Genomic DNA, 22,405 nt, shown 5'->3' on the forward strand with positions numbered 1-22,405 from the left:
GGTCTCAGCTCCCTTTCATATTCTCATGGCACCTCGTTCCCATGTCTATATCACATCTGTAACAGACAACTCACGTGCCTAAAATATCAATATATAAAAATCGTAGGATCAATTTATTTTCAATAAAGTAAGGTTAAAATATTTAAATCAAGTAAGAAATAAACAAAGAAATAAGTTTATTTTAGAAATCGTTTGAGTAAAGAAAAATGACATTTCAATTAAAATAAAGCATCAAATAAGCTACTGATTTGGATATAAAACTTATTAAATTAAAACATAATAGTAATTTTCTTTTATTTAAAACAACTCAATCATCGAAAACAAGTACAACCCAGAAATACAAATCCTCAGAGTCTCGTATGAAAAAGCCAAAGGTAACACAATACAACAAGAAATACAAAACACTTAATATTAAGTCAAATAATACATTACGTAGAACACAAGAATTTATAAATTCCGGAAAAATAAAATAACAAAAGGCAAGTGCAACCATAGAGAAATATCAACAAAGGGTACTCTCGAGGTACCGCCTCGTAGTCCCAAATCATAAATAAATTTCAACAAAGGGCACTCCCGAGGTACTGCCTCGTAGTCCCAAATCATAAATAAATTCACAATCCTTTCTTATATCACCGCAGGAGCCTTCACATTTAGTTTTAAAAATCATTTTTCCCGAAATAGCATTTTGCATTTTAGCCACCCTTATCACACCGCATGGCTTATAGTAGTTCCCCTACTAGCCACGCGTATCAAGCCCCTCTTATCTCACCGCATACGTTTTAACACCTAGACCTTATACCACCGCATGCTTATCAATATCATAATATATCACAATTCGCACCTCAAGTGCTCGATTATCACAACATACCACAACTTGCACCTCAAGTGCTCAACTATCACAGCATATTATAAATTGCATATCAAGTGCTCAAATATCAAAATATATCACAAATTGTACCTCAAGTGCTCAAATATTACAACATATCATAAATTGCACATCAAATGCTCAAATATTATAACATATCAAAAATTGCACATCAAGTGCTCAAATATTACAACTTGCCATAGGAATCAACAATACATTATTTTTCACAATAAGGTGCCCATGGCTCGACCATAATGTGCACATATAAACCAAGTTCGTACTCGTCACCTCGCATACATAGTTTCAATTATACAATTTCCACATAAGACGCAATGCCTAAGGGGTAATTTCCCCCACTCAAGGTTAGGAAAGATACTTACCTTTTTGAAATTATGCCGATATTCCAAAATAGTTGTCTTGCTTGAATAAATCCTCCGGACAGCTCAAATGTATTCAAATTAATTCAATTAAGTCAATACTAATTATAGGAATTAATTCCATATGAAAATACTAATTTTCCAACAAAATTCGAAATTTAACTCAAAAATTACTCGTGGGGTCCATGTCTCGGAATCCAACGAAACTTACAAAATCCGACAACCCATTCAATTATGAATCCACCCATACCAATTTTATCAAATTCCGATAAAAACTCGACCTCCAAATCTAAATTTTTCGTTCTTGAAACGTTTTACAAAAATCTTAATTTCTTCCATTTAAATCCAAAATAAATGATGAATATAACCATAGAATCATGAAGTATAATCACTTTGGAGATAGAACACTTACCCCAATCCATATGGTGAAAATCGCCTCAAATATCGCTTCAATCCGAGCTCCATAGCTCCAAATATGTTAAAAATGATTGAAATCTCGAAATATAGCTACTGCCCAGGTATTTACTCTTCGCGATCACAGAAACTGCTTCGTGATCGCGAAGCACAATTTTTCTCATCCCAAAATTTGCCTTCCGCGTTCGCGGAAAATGCTTCGCGATCGCAAAGAATAAGTACCCAGCTCTTTCAGACAGCCTCTAGTATAATAGTCATAACGTTTTTTACACAACTCCAAATACCAAATGGTTTAATTTTCTGAAAACTAGACACAAAGGGCTACAACTTTCATTTTTAGATCATCTCCAAATTTCTTATAAATTGCGAGATATAAGCATTCAAAATTGGGTCAGTGCAGCAGAGGTTTGTTCTACGCGATCGCGAAATAGCTTCCGCGATCGCGATTCACAAGGCCCCAAACTGCTGTTTACTCTTCGCGAATGCGACCTAATAATCGTATCGCGATGCACACCTCTGTGGACAAAAATCAGCAATTTAAAATGGCCTAGAAAGGGTCCGAAACCACCCCGAAACTCACCCGAGCCTGTCGGGAACTCAACCAAATATACCAACAAGTCCTAGAACATCATACGAACTTAGTCGAAACCTCAAATCACATCAAACAACGCTAAAACCACGAATCATGCCCCAATTCAAGCTAAATAAAATTAAAAAATTCCAACTTCTACATTCGACGCCGAAACCTATCAAATCAAGTCCATTGACCTCAAATTTGGCACACAAGTCATAAATGACATAACGGACCTATGAAAATTTTCAGAACTAGATTCCGACCACGATATCAAAATATCAACTCCCCGGTCAAACTTTCAATTTAAACTTTATTTTTTCGCCATTTCAAGCCTAATTTTACTACGGCCTTCCAAATAATTTTTCGGACATACTCCTAAGTCCAAAATCACCATACGAAGCTATTGGAATTATCGAAATTCCATTCCGGAGTTGTTTTCTCAAAAGTCAAACTCCGGTCAACTCTTTTCATTTAAACTTTAAAAATGAGAATTGTTCTCTTAGTTTAATTCTGAATCTTTCGAAAATCAAACTCGACCACACACACGGGTTATGATATATATTACGAAGCTTTTCGGGACCTTAAGTCACTGAACGGGGTGTTAATTCTTAAAACGACAAGTCGGGTAGTTACCGTCCACTTCCTCCCCCAAAGGCAAATTTTCGAGAGGATCATTGTTGAGAGCGATTTTGTACCTATAATCAATTCACAAAAAAGTTAGTAACCCAGAAGAAAAATAAGACAAGTCACACACAAAATTAAATATATAGCTAAATCCGTTTTTAGCTCCCCGGTAACGGCGCCAAAAATTGATGTCACCCAAATTCACACCACTGATTGGGATTATGAAGCGGTCGATGCAATTATAATTACCTAACGTGAGTCGGGGTCGATTCCACAAAGAGCTTATATTGGATTAGGTATATATCTAGACTAGGTGTATAACGTGTCCAAATTGCACTTCCACATAATTGGTTGTTTCTTCCTACTTCAAAAAGTATACTATTGTTTGTAAATGAAAAGCTAAGGAACGATATTTTTGGTATTGTTGTTTTTCAAGTTGATAAAAGATCTAGGGTCGTGACTTCCACCTAGGTGGTTACCTAACGGATCGAGGGCTTTAGGGCAGGTTTGATTGATCAGGGTGTAATATAGCCATCACACGCAATTACTCACTCTATACCTCTCGATAGTTTGAGTGGTTTTGCCCAATTTGGCTTTCTCAAGTCCAAATGGGTAATTCACAAAACTAATGATAGATGCTCAAGTCGGGTATTACTATCTCTAGATTTGATCCTCTAATTGGGGCTATCAATTTCTTGAGTTCGCCCCAATTCCTTGTTAGCCAAGTTTTCCTAGACTTAGTCTCTCTTTCTCAAGTAGAGACTAGGTCAATTAGGCCTGAATCAATGTTTGCAACCATTAATTCTTAAATTCAAGCAAGAACTAGGCTAAATATCATACACCCAATCACAAAAAATCCCAAATTAAACACCCATTAGGCTCCCACTCTAGGGTTGAGTCACAACCCTAGCTAAGAATTTAGTTACTCATAGGCAAAATTGAAGAAACTAAAGAAGAAACTAAGATTAAACTCATAATAGATGATTAAGGGAAGAAAATCTAATATTAAAATGATAAACTATTACAAAGTTACCCAAAACAGTAAGGAAAAAATGGCTATCTACTTTCTGGTGCTCAAAACTTTTCCTAAATTTGACAAAAAGATCTATTTATACCCAGTTGAAATTATCGGACAAAATTGCCCCTGCGGAGGTTGTGTGACCGTATAATTCTGTGTGCGGTCCGCACTTTGAAGCTGGCTTGACAGGATGGACTTCTGCGGCCGCACAATTCTGGGGTGCGGCCGCACTTCTTCAGATTTTACGGACCGCACATTTCTGAGTGCGGCCGCACTCTTGGATTTTGCGGACCGCACATTTCCGAATGCAACCACACTCTTGGACTTGAGTTGGATATGGGAGATTTCTGCGGACCGCACATTTATGAGTGTTGCCGCACTTTTGCATTCTGCGGCTGAACAATTGACAAGGCCAATGTGCATAGGAATTCTTGCTCGTGCTTTGTCAAATTATAATACAATTTAAGATATCGTCCCACAGAGATTGGAACATCTATGCTACAGATTTAGATTATCTTCATTACTATTCAGGAGAATCGAATTTATGAGTGAGTGAAAGTTTAAAGATTTTTAAAGGCAAAGTACTAATTGAGTCAAAATAATAAGAAAGCGATGTGAATCCTTGAAGCCACTTGATAAGATTAATATAATATGATTCAAATTCTAATACTTATTTCTATACAATTATATTTTTTCACTTTAAAGTAACTATTTAAAAACATCTCTTCCGATTAGTGTAATTAAATATTATACAATTAGTGATGATAAGAATAGAAATATTTTCTTGCCTAAGTTGTACCAATAATAACAAAACCCTCTTTCGATTAGTTCTCGTTAGATCAATAGACTCAATCAAATTACTTTCTTTTCCGGATAAAGATTGAAATAAGTAAGACTAAAGACACTTGTAAGTAGTTGTGATTATATTAATTTGTCCAATGACTATTTTATTTATAACTATTCGCTGTAACTTATTTTGCTTCTTCCGAATACAAAATTAGCACAACGATAGTTATAAAATAGAATAGTTAGATTAGACAATATTAAATAATCAATACCTTATTACTCTAGTACTAAAAGATGGAGATTTGGACAGCTTCTCGGCAGGGCGGCTCAACCTCATCGGAGGCCTAAAACAAAATCTTAATAAGAGGCCTTAATATATATATATATATATATATATATATATATATATATATAGGCCTCCGATGATATATATATATATATATATATATATATATATATATATATATATATATATATATATATATATATATATATATATTTTTTGTTTTAGGCCTCCGATGATATATATATATATATATATATATATATTATTTAATGAACATCGTTTTTAAAAAAATTAGACAAGTGATGATGTAGAATTTAAAAAATGAGAACTTAATTTTATAAAATACAGAAAATAAAATGAATTTAACGTTGATTGCATCACAACTGAAATGGGAGAACCCAGAAAACATAAGTGACTCCTTTTTCTTAATAAGTTCCTTTCTATATTTGGTAACAATTCATCTTTAGATTTTTCTTTTTACCATTAATGAGATGATTTCTAGCCCAAAAACTTCTATGATTTATTTAAGATTACAAGTTTCAAAAGTCTTCCTTTATTTCATAAAATCCATGTCCAGTCAAACACTTTCATATAAATTGGGACAGCGAGAGTATAATTTATGTAAGGAAAATAAATAATAAGTTAGATTATTAAATATAGTTACGTGACCAACTAATGAATAGAGAAATATAATTAAGTAAAAAAGTAAAATAAGATTGACAAAAAACTATTTTAGTTATATTAATTAGAGGAAGAAATCGAGTTATTAAAAATTAATATGACAGCAAAGAAATAAATTTATCAATAATAAAAGATAATTATATAAATAATATACTACTATATATAAAGAATACTAGTAATTTTGGGGACCTTAAATTTTTGGGGCCTTGCTTTAGGGTTGGGCCGCCCCTGCTTCTAGGACAAGAGCATATAAAACTGAATATATATTATAATAACTTAGCAAGCTTTTCCAAGTATCCCAACTGGAGTTTACTCCATTATGGTGTAGATAAAAGTACTACTAAGAAGATAAAGAAACAGAATACTTCCTAAAAGAGAAAGAAATATTAACTGCCAAAATCTAAGCTAGAGAATCCAATACTCTCTTTAAAAATCATTGTTTTCCTTGTAGGAGAGAAAATGTATTCAAAATAAGAATTTCCTAATTTCTCAAATTTGTTCAACCTTTTCAACCTCACAAAACCTTTACCTTGCTTATGATCTCGTCTTTGTTCAGCAAAAACTTGCATCTTTTCACCTGGGACTCTTTAAAAATTGATAAAGTTATGGTCACCAACAATAAAAAAATTTAACTTCTTTAATCATAAGTTTGCTTATTATGTAAATCGCCACTAATATAGTTTAAACACTGCTTTCTGAAATCTTTTAGAACTTTTTGGCTTGTAATGTTAAGCTTCAGGCTGGTAGGATAAAAGTATATTTATAGTAACTTTTTTTTCAGCTATTGGAGCAACATATTTCTTGAAGTTTTGGAGCAGTTTTCATTTCTGTTCTCCCCCCTTTTTTTTAAATTTTTTTTTTTTTTTTTGCTATATACGCTGGAGATTTTTTTCATATATGATAACAAATATTCACATGTACACCACTTTATTTCTTGCCTTCTCTATTGTCAATATTTATTTTTTATAGCTCCATTTTTGAATTTTTAGCTGAAGAAGATCAATTATGAAGAAGTAATTATAGACATATGTATATCTACAATTTACTGGTTAAAATTGTGGTGTGACAAGAAAGAAAGGTTTACCGGCTTCAAAGTTAGGTACTACGGATAATTCTTTTTGTGTTTGATTGACTTTTTTTTCTATATATATAAAAGGCTCAAAAGGTATCAAAGAAAGCCTAATTCATTTTTCAAAAATCAGCGTCAACTATAGTTTCGCCTTGACAAACATTCAGAGCAAGTTCTAGCAAAGAGTTATTGATTCTACCTGTTGGTGCTCATAATTCTTCTCAACCCCAATGATTTCTTGAGGTGAAGATACAAATCCTTACTTTCACAAAATCAAGATAATAAACCTGGAAGTTATGTGATTAAAGAGGAAAAGAGTTAATATTTGAAAAATGAAGAGATCTTATATTGTGAATTTAATACCTACAATGAAACAATAATCTATGAAAGATATATATATATATATATATATATATATATATATATATATATATATATATATATAAGTAGTACTATACATAACGTTAGATGTAATACTTAGTATTATTTTTACTGAAATAAGAACTCTCTCTTCTTCTTTTTTTTTTAAGAATCTAATTTTTGTTTTTGTTTTTGTTTTTGTTATAGTCATTGGTCTTTTGCATTTGCTGCTACCAAAGCATCAAAGAATACTTTACTGCTTAAGGATGCTGCATCTTCCCAACCAAATGACCTGAACTTTTTCCAATACTAACACAAAAGACAATGTTAATATGTTAGAGTAGTAAAGACCAAATAAAATAACTAAAAGACAGAAAAAGTACAGCAAATAAAAACAAAGTACAACAATTAAAGTAAAAACAACGTGCAGTACTTTAACAAGTGAAATATTTACACCAGGGGATTGCTTCTTCAACAGACAAAAACACATTCTACCCACAAAATGTTTCCCAGTAGTTGCTTTAAGACATACAGACAACATTTACTATCCCCAAAATACTTCCAACCAAGTACTAACCAAAAGAACAACATTAAAGATAGCTATCAATATATTTACAATATCAACAAAGCAAAACATTAAAGATAGCTACCAACTATAGTACTATATATATTAAGCAGTGAAAGCATGAACTTTTTCTTAAGACTCCTTCATACTTTCCTCCCTCATACTTAAACGTTTCATCCTCCCGGATGAAGTCGCCGCTTTAGATGAAGCTAGTTTTCTCTTGTCGCACCCCTCTCATCATCGTTCTCAACCAAATAATCCTCCTTTTGTGGTTGTGCCATGCTCGATTCTCCTACCTCAATCACATGTGATGGTTCCATACTTGTTTGTCCTAACTGGACTACTTGAACTGATGTCCAACCATCCTCGTCATCTGAAGAATCATCTCCTTCCTCCGTTGGTTTCTTCCCTTTTCCTTCTACAAGTCTAGGCTTTTTTGTTGCTCTTGTTTCTGGATTAGGCTCCCTAATTCTTGGACCTCCAAAAGCTGGTGTAATATGGGTGAGGATAAAGAAAAAACAGCAGTTAGATCTGGCAAATTAGAGAAGGTTTCGCTGCTATGATCGGATACAACCGGGGCAGTGGGTGGTGGTGGATTTGCTCTATCTGGGTGAGGGGGTAGTTTCGAGTTTTCTATGCCCGTCATAGCTTCCAAATCTGCAAGTGAGTACCATCTTGGTATCGGGCAAGTAGACGGATCTACGAATGCAAATGGTGGAAAAGTTGTTGGCTCATTGTAATTCCATTGTCGAGCCATTCTTTGCGTAAAATTTGCTAAAGCCCAAGTCATGGTTGTACTATATATCACCTTCTGCATTATAAGATTCTCTAGCCTATCCAATTTCTTCATCAACCTATCCACTACACCATCAATTTTAGCATTCACTTCTTCCCTCATTCTTGCAAATTTTTCCTTCATGGAAACAAACTTTTCAGCCAATAGTTCCCTGATTTCCCTCATTCCACCTTGAAAAATAGGAGGTTGTCTCCTATTTCTCAAAAGAAGCTCTTCTTCTCCTTCTCTTTTGCATGGGCCTTTAGTTTTTGCAAGTTTCGACCACACTTTTTTGTCGATTGTTTTATTAAAAGGACTCAATGTCTTGGGATTTAGAATAACACCAGCTTCCTTGATCAATCTAGTTATGGTTGATGGAAACCATAAAGTCCCCACAGTGGGATCAAATCTACAGAACTTCATATGGATATTGATGATGTTACCCACATTCAGAGGCATTCTTGAACAAATTGCAAATAGCAAAGCTAATCTATTCAAGTATATATCAGTTCCATGGGTATTTGGAATCATTCTGCTACTTAAAAAGGTAAGAAGAGGTTTGGCTTTGTACATAATATTTTGCCCTTTTAAACAAACCGTAGCTGCATTTGTATCATACCCCCAAGTAGCTCCAAATGAACATAACAAATGCTCCAGCTCATCTAGACTAGGATCGTTAATAAATGCTAAGGTTTCACTGTCATCCTCTGTTGCGACATTAATTCCTTTTGATGTGTCTTTGGCTTGTTGGCTCACTGATGGCCTTTAATTTCTCTGTCTCTTCAACTTACCTTTTTTGGCCTATTTACTGCTGCAACATTGATTGCTTTTGGTGCATTTAATGACCTGACAAAGGTAAGAATTGAGATCAGAAATAAGTACATCAACTTTATGTGGGTAAGTAACACATATATGGTAAGGAAAATTGGATTCTAAAACAAAACACTTAGTGTATAATAGTATAACGACCCGGTCGGTCGGTCGTTTCGAGAGGTATAGCCCCGTTTTTCCTATTTTTGCTTCCTTTTGTACTTTTCAGCTATATTATGTTATATCGGATTAGTTGGTTCGGGTCCGGAGTGGTTTCAGAGTGAATTGAGATACTTTGTCTCTAAAGTAGAAGCTTAAGTTGGAAAAGTCAACCGAATGTTGACTTATGTGTAAACGATCTCGGATTTGATTTGGACTTAGGAGCGCGTTTGGAATGCGATTTGGAGGTCCGTAGTGGAATTAGGCTTGAATTTGGCGATTTCGGTCGGCTGTGGAAAATTTGATATCGGGGTCGGAATGGATTTTCGAAAGTTGGAGTAGGTTCGTAGTGTCATTTGTGACGTGTGTATAAAATTTGAGGTCATTCGGACATGGTTTGGTTGGTTTCGGCATCGGTTGTTGAATTTGGAAGTTTAAAAGTTCTTAGGCTTGAATCCGAGGGTAATTTGGTGTTTTGATATTGTTTTGAGTGTTTCAAAGGTTCGACTAAGTTCATATGTTGATATATGACTTGTTGGTATGATTGGTTGAGGTCCCAAGGGGCTCGGGTTGAATTCAGGTGGTTAACGCACTTGGGAGTAAGTTGAGGAAGCAACTGAAGTTTTGCTGCTGCTGTAGTAATCGCACATGCGGAGTGGGAACCGCAGGTGCGAGCCCGCAGAAATGGGAAGTAGCCCACGGAAGCGAAAAGGAGGAGGCTTGGCAGTGGCCGCAGGTGCGAGGTTCTTTCCGCACCTGCAAGGCCGCAGATGCGGGCCTATTGCGCAGAAGCGCTTTCGCAGAAGTGGAAATGAGTGCGCAGGTGCGGTAGCTTGAGAAGTTAGTGATTTCCGCAGAAACGGACTTTCAACCGCAAAAGCGGGATTTGGGCCGCATGTGCGGAAGACCTGGGCAGAACACATAAATACGAGGTTTCGAGATTTTTTACCATTTCTAACATTTTGAGCTCGGATTTTAGAGATTTTGAGAGGGTTTTTCAAGGAAAATTCTTGAGGTAAGATCCTTTTGTCTATTTTTCTTCAATGATTACGTTTTTCCACTGATTTTACACTTAGTTGGTGAGTTTTTGAAGTGAAATTTGGAGGTTTGAGGCTAGGGATTTGGAGAGTTAATTTTGGGGAATTGAATAGTCATTTGATGTCGGATTTTGGTAAATTTGGCATGGTTAGACTCATGAGAGAATAGGCTTTCGGGTTTTGTGACTTTGGTTGAATTTCGAGACGTGGGCTCGGAGGCCGGGTTTGAGCCAATTTCGGATTTTGAGTCTAATTTGGTATTTTTCTTGTGAAATTTGTTCCTTTAGCATAAATGGATGGTATTGTACTGATTGTGAATAGATTCGGAGCATTTGGAGACCGAATCGAGGGGTAATAACATTCCGAATTAGGAGTTCTACGTTGTTGAGGTAAGTAACAGTTTTAAATATGGTTTTGAGAATATGAAACCCGGAGTTTGGTATGATATGACTGTTTGGGGGTGGCACCCATGCCAGGTGACGGGCGTGTGGGTGTACGCCGTGAGGGATTGAGACTTGGTCCTTCCCGGGAGACTGTGAAGTCTAATAGCCTTTAATTGTGTTTACATGCATTCCTCTCTACTAGAACTTGACTGCTTTCATGCTAGAAATCATGCTTAGGCTATATTCCTACTCATGATAGTTATATTCAGTCATAATGATTTTTGTACATGTTTACCTCAATCTCTGTTATTTGTTTTCCCTGATGATATACTGTAACACTTGATTTGGGCTGTTTTTCCTTTCTTTATTGAGAGCTGTGAGACTAGAGAGGTTCATGACTGAGTAAGGCCGAGGGCCTGATTGTGAGGTATTGTTATATGGCACGTGAGTTGTACGTGCAGATCCTTATGTTTATACTATGGTACGTGAGTTGTCTGTGCAGCACGTGAGTTGTCCGTGCGGATCCACATATGATATTATAGCACGTGAGTTGTCCGTGCGGATTAGCGCTTGGGCTGTAGGAGCCCCTCATGAGTCTGAACACCCCCTAGTGAGCGTAGGTACCTATTGAGAGTGTGTATTGAGGGCTAAGAGTCGAGAGTGTGAGCTGTTGAGATGGGTTGAGTGACTGCTGCCTTGAGAGGCTGTACTTGCTTTTATTTATTGTTGCACTTAGTTGTTATCTGTTGTTGTGAAATTTCTGGAAGATTCATATCTGTTTACATGAGCGCGAACTGATTTGGCTTATACCACAGGATTTGAAAGCATGTTCACTCTTTACTGAAAACTTTTAAATGAACTGTATTGTATAGCTCGTCACTACTTCTCAGTTCCTTATTTATTTCTGTTACTTTCTGAGTTGGTTATACTCATGCTACACCCTGCACTTCATGTGCAGATCCAGGTGTGTTTGATCACGGAGGTCGTTGAGTTCGGGAGGATTGAGTACCGGAGACTACGAGGTAGCTGTCGGTGTCCGCAGGACCTTATCTCTCCTTATATATATTTCTTTCTGTCTTGTATTGATGCTTAGACACTGGTTGTATTAGTTTGGTTATCTAGATGCTCATGACTTAGTGACACCTCGATGTCGGGCTATTTTTTCGCACTTATACTTTTATTTGGGTTTTACCCCGTATTTATGAAAAACTCCGGATACTTTAAATGTCTTAATTCACTTCTATTAAAATTTTGAAAGAGTCTTGGGAAGGTCGGCTTGCCTAGTACCACGATAAGTGCCATCACGACGGGTTAGGTTTTGGGTCGTGACAAATAGCTTCATAACTAGAATAAGTACGAGTAGTATAATATTATATATATCTCATATTTCAGCAAGATATAATTACTAATGATATTAATATAATATAGTATATATTAATATTATGCACATATTTACATCACTACTATATAGATTTCTATATCAACTCTACGAATTGGGATTTTTTATTTTTTTTTACATAACTAATTCATATGGCAAAACTCTATAGACGTGAATATCTTGCAATCCACCAAAACAAGTGAATCTCAAATGAATAATTACAAAAGATAGATTAAGTAATTAAAAACTTAACTAGTATATGAATATATTCACAAGTAGATATATGTAATTGTAGAAGCTATCATAATACTTATTTGTTTGTACAATAATCTTAGGTATAATATTAGCTATATATATATATATGATGTATTTATTTGCTTAAAAAATTAGTTCTGAGTTTAACGTCGCCAGCTCCACTTATTTTTGTTGCTTTCTCATTGTATCACTGTAATGGACGGATGTCTCTCGTACTGTCCTCCAATGTATAACTTCAACCTGTGTTCATTAACTTTGAATTTGTCTCCACTATTGACATGTTGAATTTCAAAAGCTCCAAATTGTGTCACAACAGTTATTGCATATGGACCTATCCACCTTGATCTGAACTTACCTGGAAAAAGCTTTAGGCGACTATTATATAAAAGAACTTTGTCCCCTGTTTAGAATTCCTTGTACCTGATTATCTTATCATGCCATTTTTTCACTTTCTCTTTGTACAAATAAGAATTTTCATATGAGCTTAATCGAAATTCATCTAGCTCATTGATATGCAACAAACGTTGTTGACCAACTTTTGTTGGTTCCATGTTCAGTACTTTAATTGCCCAAAATGCTTTACATTCTAGTTCAACTGGTTAGATGACATGCTTTTTCAAAAACAAGCTTATACGGTGATATGCCTATTGGTGTTTTATATGCTGTTCTATAGGCCCATAAAGCATCATCTAGTTTTAATGCCCAATCTTTTCTAGATATTCCAACAGATTTTCCAAGATTCTTTTTAACTCCCTATTTGAAACTTCAACTTGGCCATTTGTTTGAGCATGATATGGTGTACCTGTCGTATGTGTGACTCCATATTTAGATAATAGGAGTTCAAATTGTTTATTCATAAAATGCGTACCTTGGTCACTAATGATTACTCGGGGAGTCCCAAATCGTGTAAAAATATTCTTTTTCAAGAAATTGCACACAATTTTTGAATCATTTGTTCTGGTAGCTATTACTTCTACCCATTTTGACACATAATCAACTGCAACTAAAATATATTCAAAAGAATGGAAGGTTGGAAAGGGACCCATGAAATCAATGCCCCATACATCAAATATCTCACAAATAAGAATGGTGTTAAGAGGCATTTTTCCCTTTTTGAAATATTGCCCATTCTTTGACAGCGATCACAAGATTGAACATATTGTCTTGCATCTTTGAAAAGTGATGGCGAGTAGAAACTTGCTTCCAAATTTTTTGTTGTTGTTCGAGTTGCTCCATAATGCCCACCTACTGCTCCATCATGACATTGATTAATAATTTTTGTCATCTCTAGTTCAAGAACACATCTTCTAATAATTCCATCTGTACAAAATTTAAACAAGGATTTTTCCAAAAATAATATTTTACATCGGTCATGAGTTTTCTCTTTTGCTGATAAGAGAGTTCCTTTGGTATCCATTTTCCAACTAAATAGTGTAACGACCCGACCAGTTGTTTTAAAAGTTGTAGCCCTTCGTGTCTAGTTTCGAGAAAGGTAAATAAGTCATCATTTGGACATCTATAGAGAAAGTTATGGCCAAAATACTAAAGCCTGGCAGTGCAGTCACCAAGAGAGTGCGGTCACACAATTTTTGTGCGACCGCAGGAGCTGGGATGTGCGGCCGCACTTGGAATTATGCGGACCGCACATGGTGAGTTCAGAGAATGTACTATATAACCGAGGCCTATGGTATTATTTCATTTTTGGGACCTAAAAAGCTCAGTTTGTAACGATATTTTCGTGAGTTTTTCAAGAAATTCATCGGGGTAAGTGATTCTAACTCAGATTTGGTTAACATACATGAATATATCATTGTTTTCATCATCCAATTAGTATTTTGAGATAGAAATTTAGGAAAAATTATAGAAATTTTATTAAATGAATTTTTGAGATTTGAATGTCAATTCGAAGTTGGATTTGAGTGGAACAGTGTTTTTGAGTTAATTTCGTATTTTTATTGAAAAATATAGTATTTTCTTATAGAATTGATTCTATAATTTTTGTTGACTGTATCGAATTAATTATGACTAGATTCAAGTCGATTGGAGTCGGAAAATCGAGAAAAAGGCATACTACTTGATTAAATTGGAGCAAGTCGAGGTAAGTGACTTGTCTAATCTTGTGTGAGAGAAATTTCCCCTAGGATTGGTATTGATGTGATAATTGTAATGTGATGAAAGTCCTGTATGCGAGGTGACAAGTGTGTACACGGGCTAAATATGAAAGATTATGTTTTTAAATTGTGTAGATCATTGTTGCATATTAATTAAATTATTAAATCTTGTTATATTCTCCATCATTAATCTGATTTATATACTTTAAATTTGCTTGACTTTCTCCTGCTAATTATTTTTACCTGTTTAGCTGAAACTTGGTTTCTTTTATTCTGTGCATTATTTGAAGGTGAAATTTCTTTAATTTAAATATTATTAATATGAAGTATTTGATATTTTAAATTTGGAACCGAGGCAACGTATTAAAATTTTTTAAATATTATTTTTGCTGAGTTATTTAATTTCCCAATATTTTGTGAGATTTTTGTACTCATTGTGATCGAGCCGTGAGCTCCCTGTTATGGAAAATATTATTGATGTTGTTTATTTTAGCAAATTGAAATACTTGGGCACTTGAGGTGTAAATTGTGATATTGATACGTATGCGGTGGTATAAGATCTGGGTGTTGAAACACATGCGTTGAGATAAGGGTGGCTTGATACGCGTGGCTAGTAGGGAAACTACTAGAAGTCATGCGGTGTGATAAGGGTGACAAAAATGCGGGATGCTATTTTGGAAAAAATGTTTTTTTCTTTAAAATTAAATGTGAAGGCTCCCGCGGTGATATAAGGAAATAAGATATTGTAAATTTACTTATGATTTGGGACTACGAGGCGGTACCTCGGGAGTGCCCTTGTTGATATTGATTTATGGCTGCAGTTGCCTTTGATTATTGTTGTGATTTTCCTTAAAGTTGAAAAGAATTCTGTTTTGTTTCCACGAGGTATTATTTGCTATTATTTTGCGTAGTTAATTGGTGACATACTACTTACTTGATTCATTTCCATTATCAATTAATTTTATTATATTGTTAAATATTTCACCTTGTCTTTTATTATTCCAGTAGGGCCTGACCTGACCTTGTCACTACTCTACCGAGGTTAGGCTTGGAACTTACTAGGTACCGCTGTGGTGTACTCATACTACACTTCTGCACATCTTTTTGTGCAGATCCAGGTACATTCTACCAGTCCAGACATCAGTGAGCTACCTGTGTACGGAGATTTTGAGGTATATCTGTCAGCGTCCGCAGACTACGGAGTCCCCTTCTATCATTATTATGTTGCTTCCTTATTTTCCTTAGACTCTGATATATATAGATACATTAAGGATAAATTCTTAGAAGCTTGTGGCTTATTTCTATAGGGTTTTGGGAGTTGAAATTATGTGAATTTGAAGATTATTTATTTCAGATTTCTGTTGTTATTCCACATTGATAGGCTTACCTAGTCTTAGAGACTAGGTGCCATCACGACTTCCTACGGAGAGAATTTGAGGTCGTGATAAGTTGGTATCAGAGCTTTAGGTTCATAGGTGTTATGAGTCACAAGCAGGTTTAGTAGAGTCTTACGGATCGGTACGGAGACGTCTGTACTTATCTTTGGAAGGCTATGGAACTGTTAGGAAAATATTTGCTTGTTTGATTCCTTATCGTGTGCACTGTTGACTTCAAAGTTCTAAACTATTGTCTTTCTATTCTCTCACAGATGGTGAGGACACATACAACTGGATCCGATGATCAGACACACGTGCCCCCTGTTGGATCTGTAAGAGGTCGGGGGCGAGGCAGAGGCCGATGAAGACCACGTGGTGTAGCTAGAGCACTCGGACGAGCTGCTGCATAGGAACCACCAGTAGCTCCAGTTGGAGAACAGGCACCTGAGACGCCTGTTACCATTCCTGCACTTCAAGAGACCCTTGCCCAGTTTTTGAGCATGTTTGGCACTCTAGCTCAGGCAGGGTTAATTCCACTTGCTCCTGCCACATCTCAGGCCGGGGGAGGAGCACAGACTCCCGCCGCCCGTACCCCAGATCTACGGGCCCAAATTGACCATGCCCCAAAGGTTATACCAGTGCAACCAGTTGTTCCAGTTCGGCCCGAGGTTAGGGCAGCAATTTCAGAGGGGGAGCAGCTCAGGCTCGAGAGGTACAAAAAGTACCACCCTCCCACTTTCAGCGGTTTAGCTTAAGAGGATGCTCAGGGTTTTCTGGAGGAATGTCACCGTATCCTCCGTACTATGGGTATTGTGGATTCCAGTGGGGTTTCTTTCACGACATTTCAGCTTAGAGGTGCAGCCTACCAGTGGTGGCAGGCATATGAGTTGGATAGTACGTTGAGGCAGCTACACTTACTTAGACTCAATTTTCAGATATGTTCTTAAAGGAGTATGTTCCTCAGAGTCTTAGAGATGCATAGCGCGCAGAGTTTGAGCAGCTGCGCCACGGTTCTATGACCATGTCGGCATATGCGGTCTGATTCAGTGATTTGGCTAGGCATGCACCAGCCTTAGTTGCTACTATTCGAGAGCGGGTTCGCAAATTTATTGAGGGTCTCCACCCTAGTATCAGATTCAGTATGGCCCGAGAGCTAGAGATGGACATCACATATCAACAGGTGATGTCAATTGGTAGGAGATTGGAAGGTATGTGGATCCGGGAGAGGGAAGAGAGGGAAGCTAAGAGACCTTGAGATTCTGGCACATATAATAATTCTCGTGCCGCAGTTGCAGCCCGTCATGGTAGAGGTTATGTGAGTCGTCCTATTCATTTAGCACTTCCAGCTTCCAGTGGTATTTCGGCTACTCTCAGACCTCAGATTCTATATTATGCATCGCCAATGTCTTCTGTACCTCCTGTACGGGGTGCCTTCAGTGGGCAGTCTAGTCGATCAGGCCCAAGCCAGTCCCAGCAGCCACGTCCTTCGAGGGGTTATTTTGAGTATAGTGACACTCGTCACATCATGAGGGATTGTCCCAGACTTAGGAGGGGTGCACCTCTATAGATTGCTCAGGCCCCACCCATTACACAGAGCCCTCAGGTTTCTCAGGCCATGATTACTGCACCAGTTGCCACTCCACCTGCACAGCCAGCTAGAGGTGGAGGTCGGACAGGTAGAGGTCGTCCTAGAGGGGCAGGCCAGGCCAGATATTATGCCCTTCCTGCTAGGAAAAAGGACATTACATCTGATTCTGTTATCACAAGTATTATTTCGGTCTGTCATAGAGATGCATCAGTCTTATTTGATCCAAGCTCCACTTATTCTTATGTGTCATCTTATTTTGCCCCATATTTGGGCGTATTCCGTGATTCCTTGAGTTCTTCTGTTTATGTATCTACACTCGTGGGTGAATCTATTATTGTGGACCGCGTATATCGGTCGTGTTTAATTGTTATCAGTGGTTCTTAGACCAGAGCTGATTTATTATTGTTCAGTATGGTGGATTTGGATATTATTTTGGGCATGGACTGGTTGTCGCCCTATCACGCTATTCTTGATTGTTACGCCAAGACGGTGACGTTAGCTATGCCAGGTCTACCGCGGCTAGAGTGGAGAGGTACCTCGGATCATGTTCCTAGCAGGGTTGTTTCATTTCTTAAAGCTCAATGAATGGTTGAGAAGGGGTGTGATACATATCTGGCCTATATGAGAGATGTTAGTATTGATACTCCTACCGTGGAGTCAGTTCCTATAGTAAGGAATTTTCCTGATGTATTTCCAGCGGATCTTCTGGGTATGCTACCCAACAAGGATATTGACTTTGGCATTGATTTGTTACCGGGCACTCAGCCCATTTCTATTTCACCATATCGTACGGCCCCAGCAGAGTTGAAAGAATTAAAAGAACAGTTACAGGAGTTGCTTGATAAGGGATTCATTCGGCCCAGTGTTCGCCTTGGGGTGCTCATGTCTTATTTGTAAAGAAAAAGGATGGTTCTATGCGGATGTGTATTGATTAACAAGGTTACAGTGAAGAACATGTATCCATTGCCACGTATTGATGACCTATTTGATCAGCTTCAGGGTGCCAGGGTATTCTCTAAGATCGACTTGCATTCAGGCTATCATCAGTTGAAGATTCGGGAATCAGATATCTCGAAGACTGCTTTTAGGACTCGGTATGATCATTATGAGTTCCTTGTAATGTCATTTGGGCTAACTAACGCCCCAGCAGCATTTATGCACTTAATGAACAATGTATTTCGGCCCTATCTTAACTCCTTTGTCATTGTATTTATTGACGACATTCTGGTGTATTCTTGGAGTCATGAGGATCATGAGAAGCACTTGAGAACTGTGCTTCAGACTTTGAGAGAAAAGAAGTTATGTGCAAAATTTTCAAAGTGTGAATTCTGGCTTAATTCAGTGGGATTTTTAGGTCATATAGTTTTGTGCGAGGGGATCAAGGTAGATCCAAAGAAGATTGAGGCAGTGCAGAGTTGGTCCAGACCGCCATCAGCTACAGAGATTCGGAGTTTTCTTGGCTTGGCGAGGTATTATCGCCAATTTGTAGAGGGTTTCTCTTCTATTGCTGCACCTATGGCCAAATTGACCCAGAAGGGTGCTCCGTTCAAGTGGACTGAGGAATGTGAGGAGAGCTTCCAAAAGCTCAAGACAGCTTTGACTACAGCTCCAGTGTTGGTATTACCTACAGGTTCAGGGTCTTATACTGTGTATTGTGATGCGTCGCGTATTGGTCTCGGCGCAGTGTTGATGCAAGACAGTAGGGTGATTGCCTACGCGTCCAGACAGTTAAAGGTACATGAGAAGAGTTATCCGGTCCATGACCTTGAGTTAGCAGCTATTGTTCATGCCTTGAAGATTTAGCGGCGTTATTTGTACGGTGTCCATTGTGAGGTCTACACCGATCATCGGAGTCTACAACATCTGTTTAAACAGAAGGATCTTAATTTACGGCAGCAGAGATGGTTGGAGTTGCCAATGATAACACCATTCTCTATCATCCCGGGAAGGCCAATGTAGTAGCCGATGCCTTGAGTCATAAGGCGGAGAGTTTGGGCAGCTTAGCATATTTACCGGTAGTAGAGTGGCCTTTAGCCTTGGATGTTCAGGCCTTAGCCAACCAGTTTGTCAGGTTGGATATTGTTGAGCCGAGCCGAGTTTTGGCTTGTGTGGTTTCTCAGTCTTCTCTTTATAATCGTATCAGAGAGCGTCAGTATGATGACCCCCATCTGCTTGTCCTTAAGGACATAGTTCAGCACAGTGATGCCAAGGAATTCACTATTGGAGATGACGTGTATTACGGATGTAGGGCAGATTATGTGTGCCTAATGTAGATGGTTTGCGTGAGTTGATTCTCCAAGAGGTTCACAATTTGCGATACTCCATTCAACCGGGTGCTACAAAGATGTATAAAGACCTGAGACAACACTATTGGTCGAGGCGGAAGAAGAAAGACATAGTGGAGTATGCAGCTCGGTGTCTTAATTGTCAGCAGGTAAAATATGAGCATCAGCGGCCAGCTGGATTGCTTCAGAAGTTAGAAATTTCGGAGTGGAAATGGGAGCGGATCACTATGGATTTCGTTGTTGGGCTTCCACGGACTCAACGGAAGTTTAATGCAGTTTGGGTGAATGTGGATAGGCTGACCAAGTCAACTCATTTCATTCCTGTGATGACTACCTATTCTTCCGAGCAGTTGTCTCAAGTCTATATTATCGAGATTGTCAGACTTCATGGCGTACCGATATCTATCATCTCTGACCGGGGTACGCAGTTTACCTCACGCTTTTGGAGGGTTGTACAGCGAGAGTTGGGTACTCGTGTGGATTTAAGTATAACATTTTACCCTCAGACAGACGGGCAGTCCGAACATACTATTCAGATATTGGAGGATATGCTTCGTGCGTGTGTGATAGATTTTGGGGGTGCTTGGGATCAGTTCTTACCACTTGCGGAGTTTGCTTACAACAACAGTTACCAGTCGAGCATTCAGATGGCTCCCTATGAGTACTTATATGGTAGGCAGTGCCGGTCTTCAGTGGGTTGGTTCGAGCCGGGCGAAGCTAGACTATTGGGTACAGACTTGGTTCAGGATGCCTTGGAAAAGGTTAAATTGATTCAGGATCGACTTTGTACAGCCCAATCTAGACAAAAGAGTTATGCGGATCGGAAGATTCGTGATGTTGCATTCATGGTTGGTGAGCGGGTCTTGCTTTGGGTTTCGCCTATGAATGGTGTTATGAGGTTCGGAAAGAAGGGCAAGTTGAGCCCGAGGTATATCGGACCTTTTGAGATTCTTGAGAGAGTTGGAGAGGTAGCTTACAGACTTGCACTACCACCTAGTCTCTCTGCAGTTTATCCGGTATTCCATGTTTCTATGCTCCGAAAGTATCACGGCAATCCGTCTCATGTGTTAGACTTCAGTTCAGTTCAGTTGGACAAGGATCTATCTTATGTTGAGGAACCAGTGGCTGTTTTGGACAGGCAGGTTCGAAAGTTGAGATCAAAGAACATTGCTTCCGTGAAGGTGCAGTGGAAAGGCCAGCCAGAAGGAGAAGAAACTTGGGAGATCGAGCAGGATATGCGCAGCCATTATCCTCATCTTTTCACCACTTCAGTTATGTCTCTATGCTCGTTCGAGGATGAACGATTATTTTAAGAGGGGGAGGATGTAAATACCCGGCCAGTCGTTTTAAAAGTTGTAGACCTGTTTCCCTATTTACTGCTTATTTTGTTCTTTAAAACTGTTATGTAACTTGCCGGGGTAGTCGGTTCGGGTCCGGAAAGATTTTAGAATGAATTGGAATACTTAATTCCAAAGTTTAAAACTTAAGTTGAAAAGATTGGCTGAATGTCGACCTATGTGCAAACGACCTTGGAATAGAATTTTGATGATTCCAACAGCTCTGTATGGTGATTTTAGACTTAGGAGTGTGTTCAAAATTTTATTTGGAAGTCCGTAGTTAAATTAGGCTTGAAATGGCTAAAATAGTAATTTAAGTTTAGAAGTTTGACCAGGGAGTTGACTTTTTGATATCGGGGTCGGAATCCAGTTCTGAAAATTTTCATAGTTCCGTTATATCATTTATGACTTGTGTGCAAAATTTGAGGTCAATCGGACTTGATTTGATAGGTTTCGACATCGAATGTAGAAGTTAGAAGTTCTTAAGTTTCATTAAGCTTGAATTGCGGAGTGAATTGTGATTTTAGTGTTGTTGGACGTGATTTGAAGACTCGACTAAGTTTGTATGGTGTTTTAGGATTGGTTGATATGTTTTGTTGAGGTCCCGGGGGCCTCGGGTGAGTTTTGGGATGAGTTTTGAGCGAGTACGGGCTTTTCGGCACTCTAATATTGTTCTAGGGGTTTTTGGAAGTGCGGACCGCACATTTTGGGAGTGCTGAGGCAAAAGGAAAGTGCGGACCTTAGGGGAATTGTGCGGACCGCACAAATTTGTGTGCGGCCGCACTTCAGTCCGCAGAGGATTGTGCGGCCGCACTCAGGAACTCTCAGATTCGATGGTCCGACTTTGGAAGCTTATATCTTTTGATTCACAAGGAATTTTGAGATGATTCAAAAACGAAAGTTGTAGCCCTTCGTGTCTAGTTTCTAGAAAGGTAAAGTAGTTATCATTTGGACATCATTAGAGGAAGTTATGACCAAACAACTAAAGCCTGGCAGTGCAGTCACCAAAAGTTGTAGCATGAATATATCATTGTTTTCATCATCCAATTAGTATTTTGAGATGGAAATTTAGGGAAAATTGTAGAAATTTTATAAAATGAATTTTTGGGATTTGAATGTCGATTCGAAATCGGATTTGAGTAGAACTAGTATGGTTGGACTCGTAATTGAATGGGTTGTCGGATTTTGTGAGTTTCACCGGATTTCGAGACGTGGGCCACACAGGTGACTTTTTTGGGTTAATTTTGAATTTTTATTGAAAAATACAGTATTTTCTTATGGAATTTATTCTA

The sequence above is a fragment of the Nicotiana tomentosiformis genome, chromosome 7 (assembly GCF_000390325.3).
Source record: "Nicotiana tomentosiformis chromosome 7, ASM39032v3, whole genome shotgun sequence".
NCBI classification, from domain to species: Eukaryota; Viridiplantae; Streptophyta; class Magnoliopsida; order Solanales; family Solanaceae; genus Nicotiana; species Nicotiana tomentosiformis.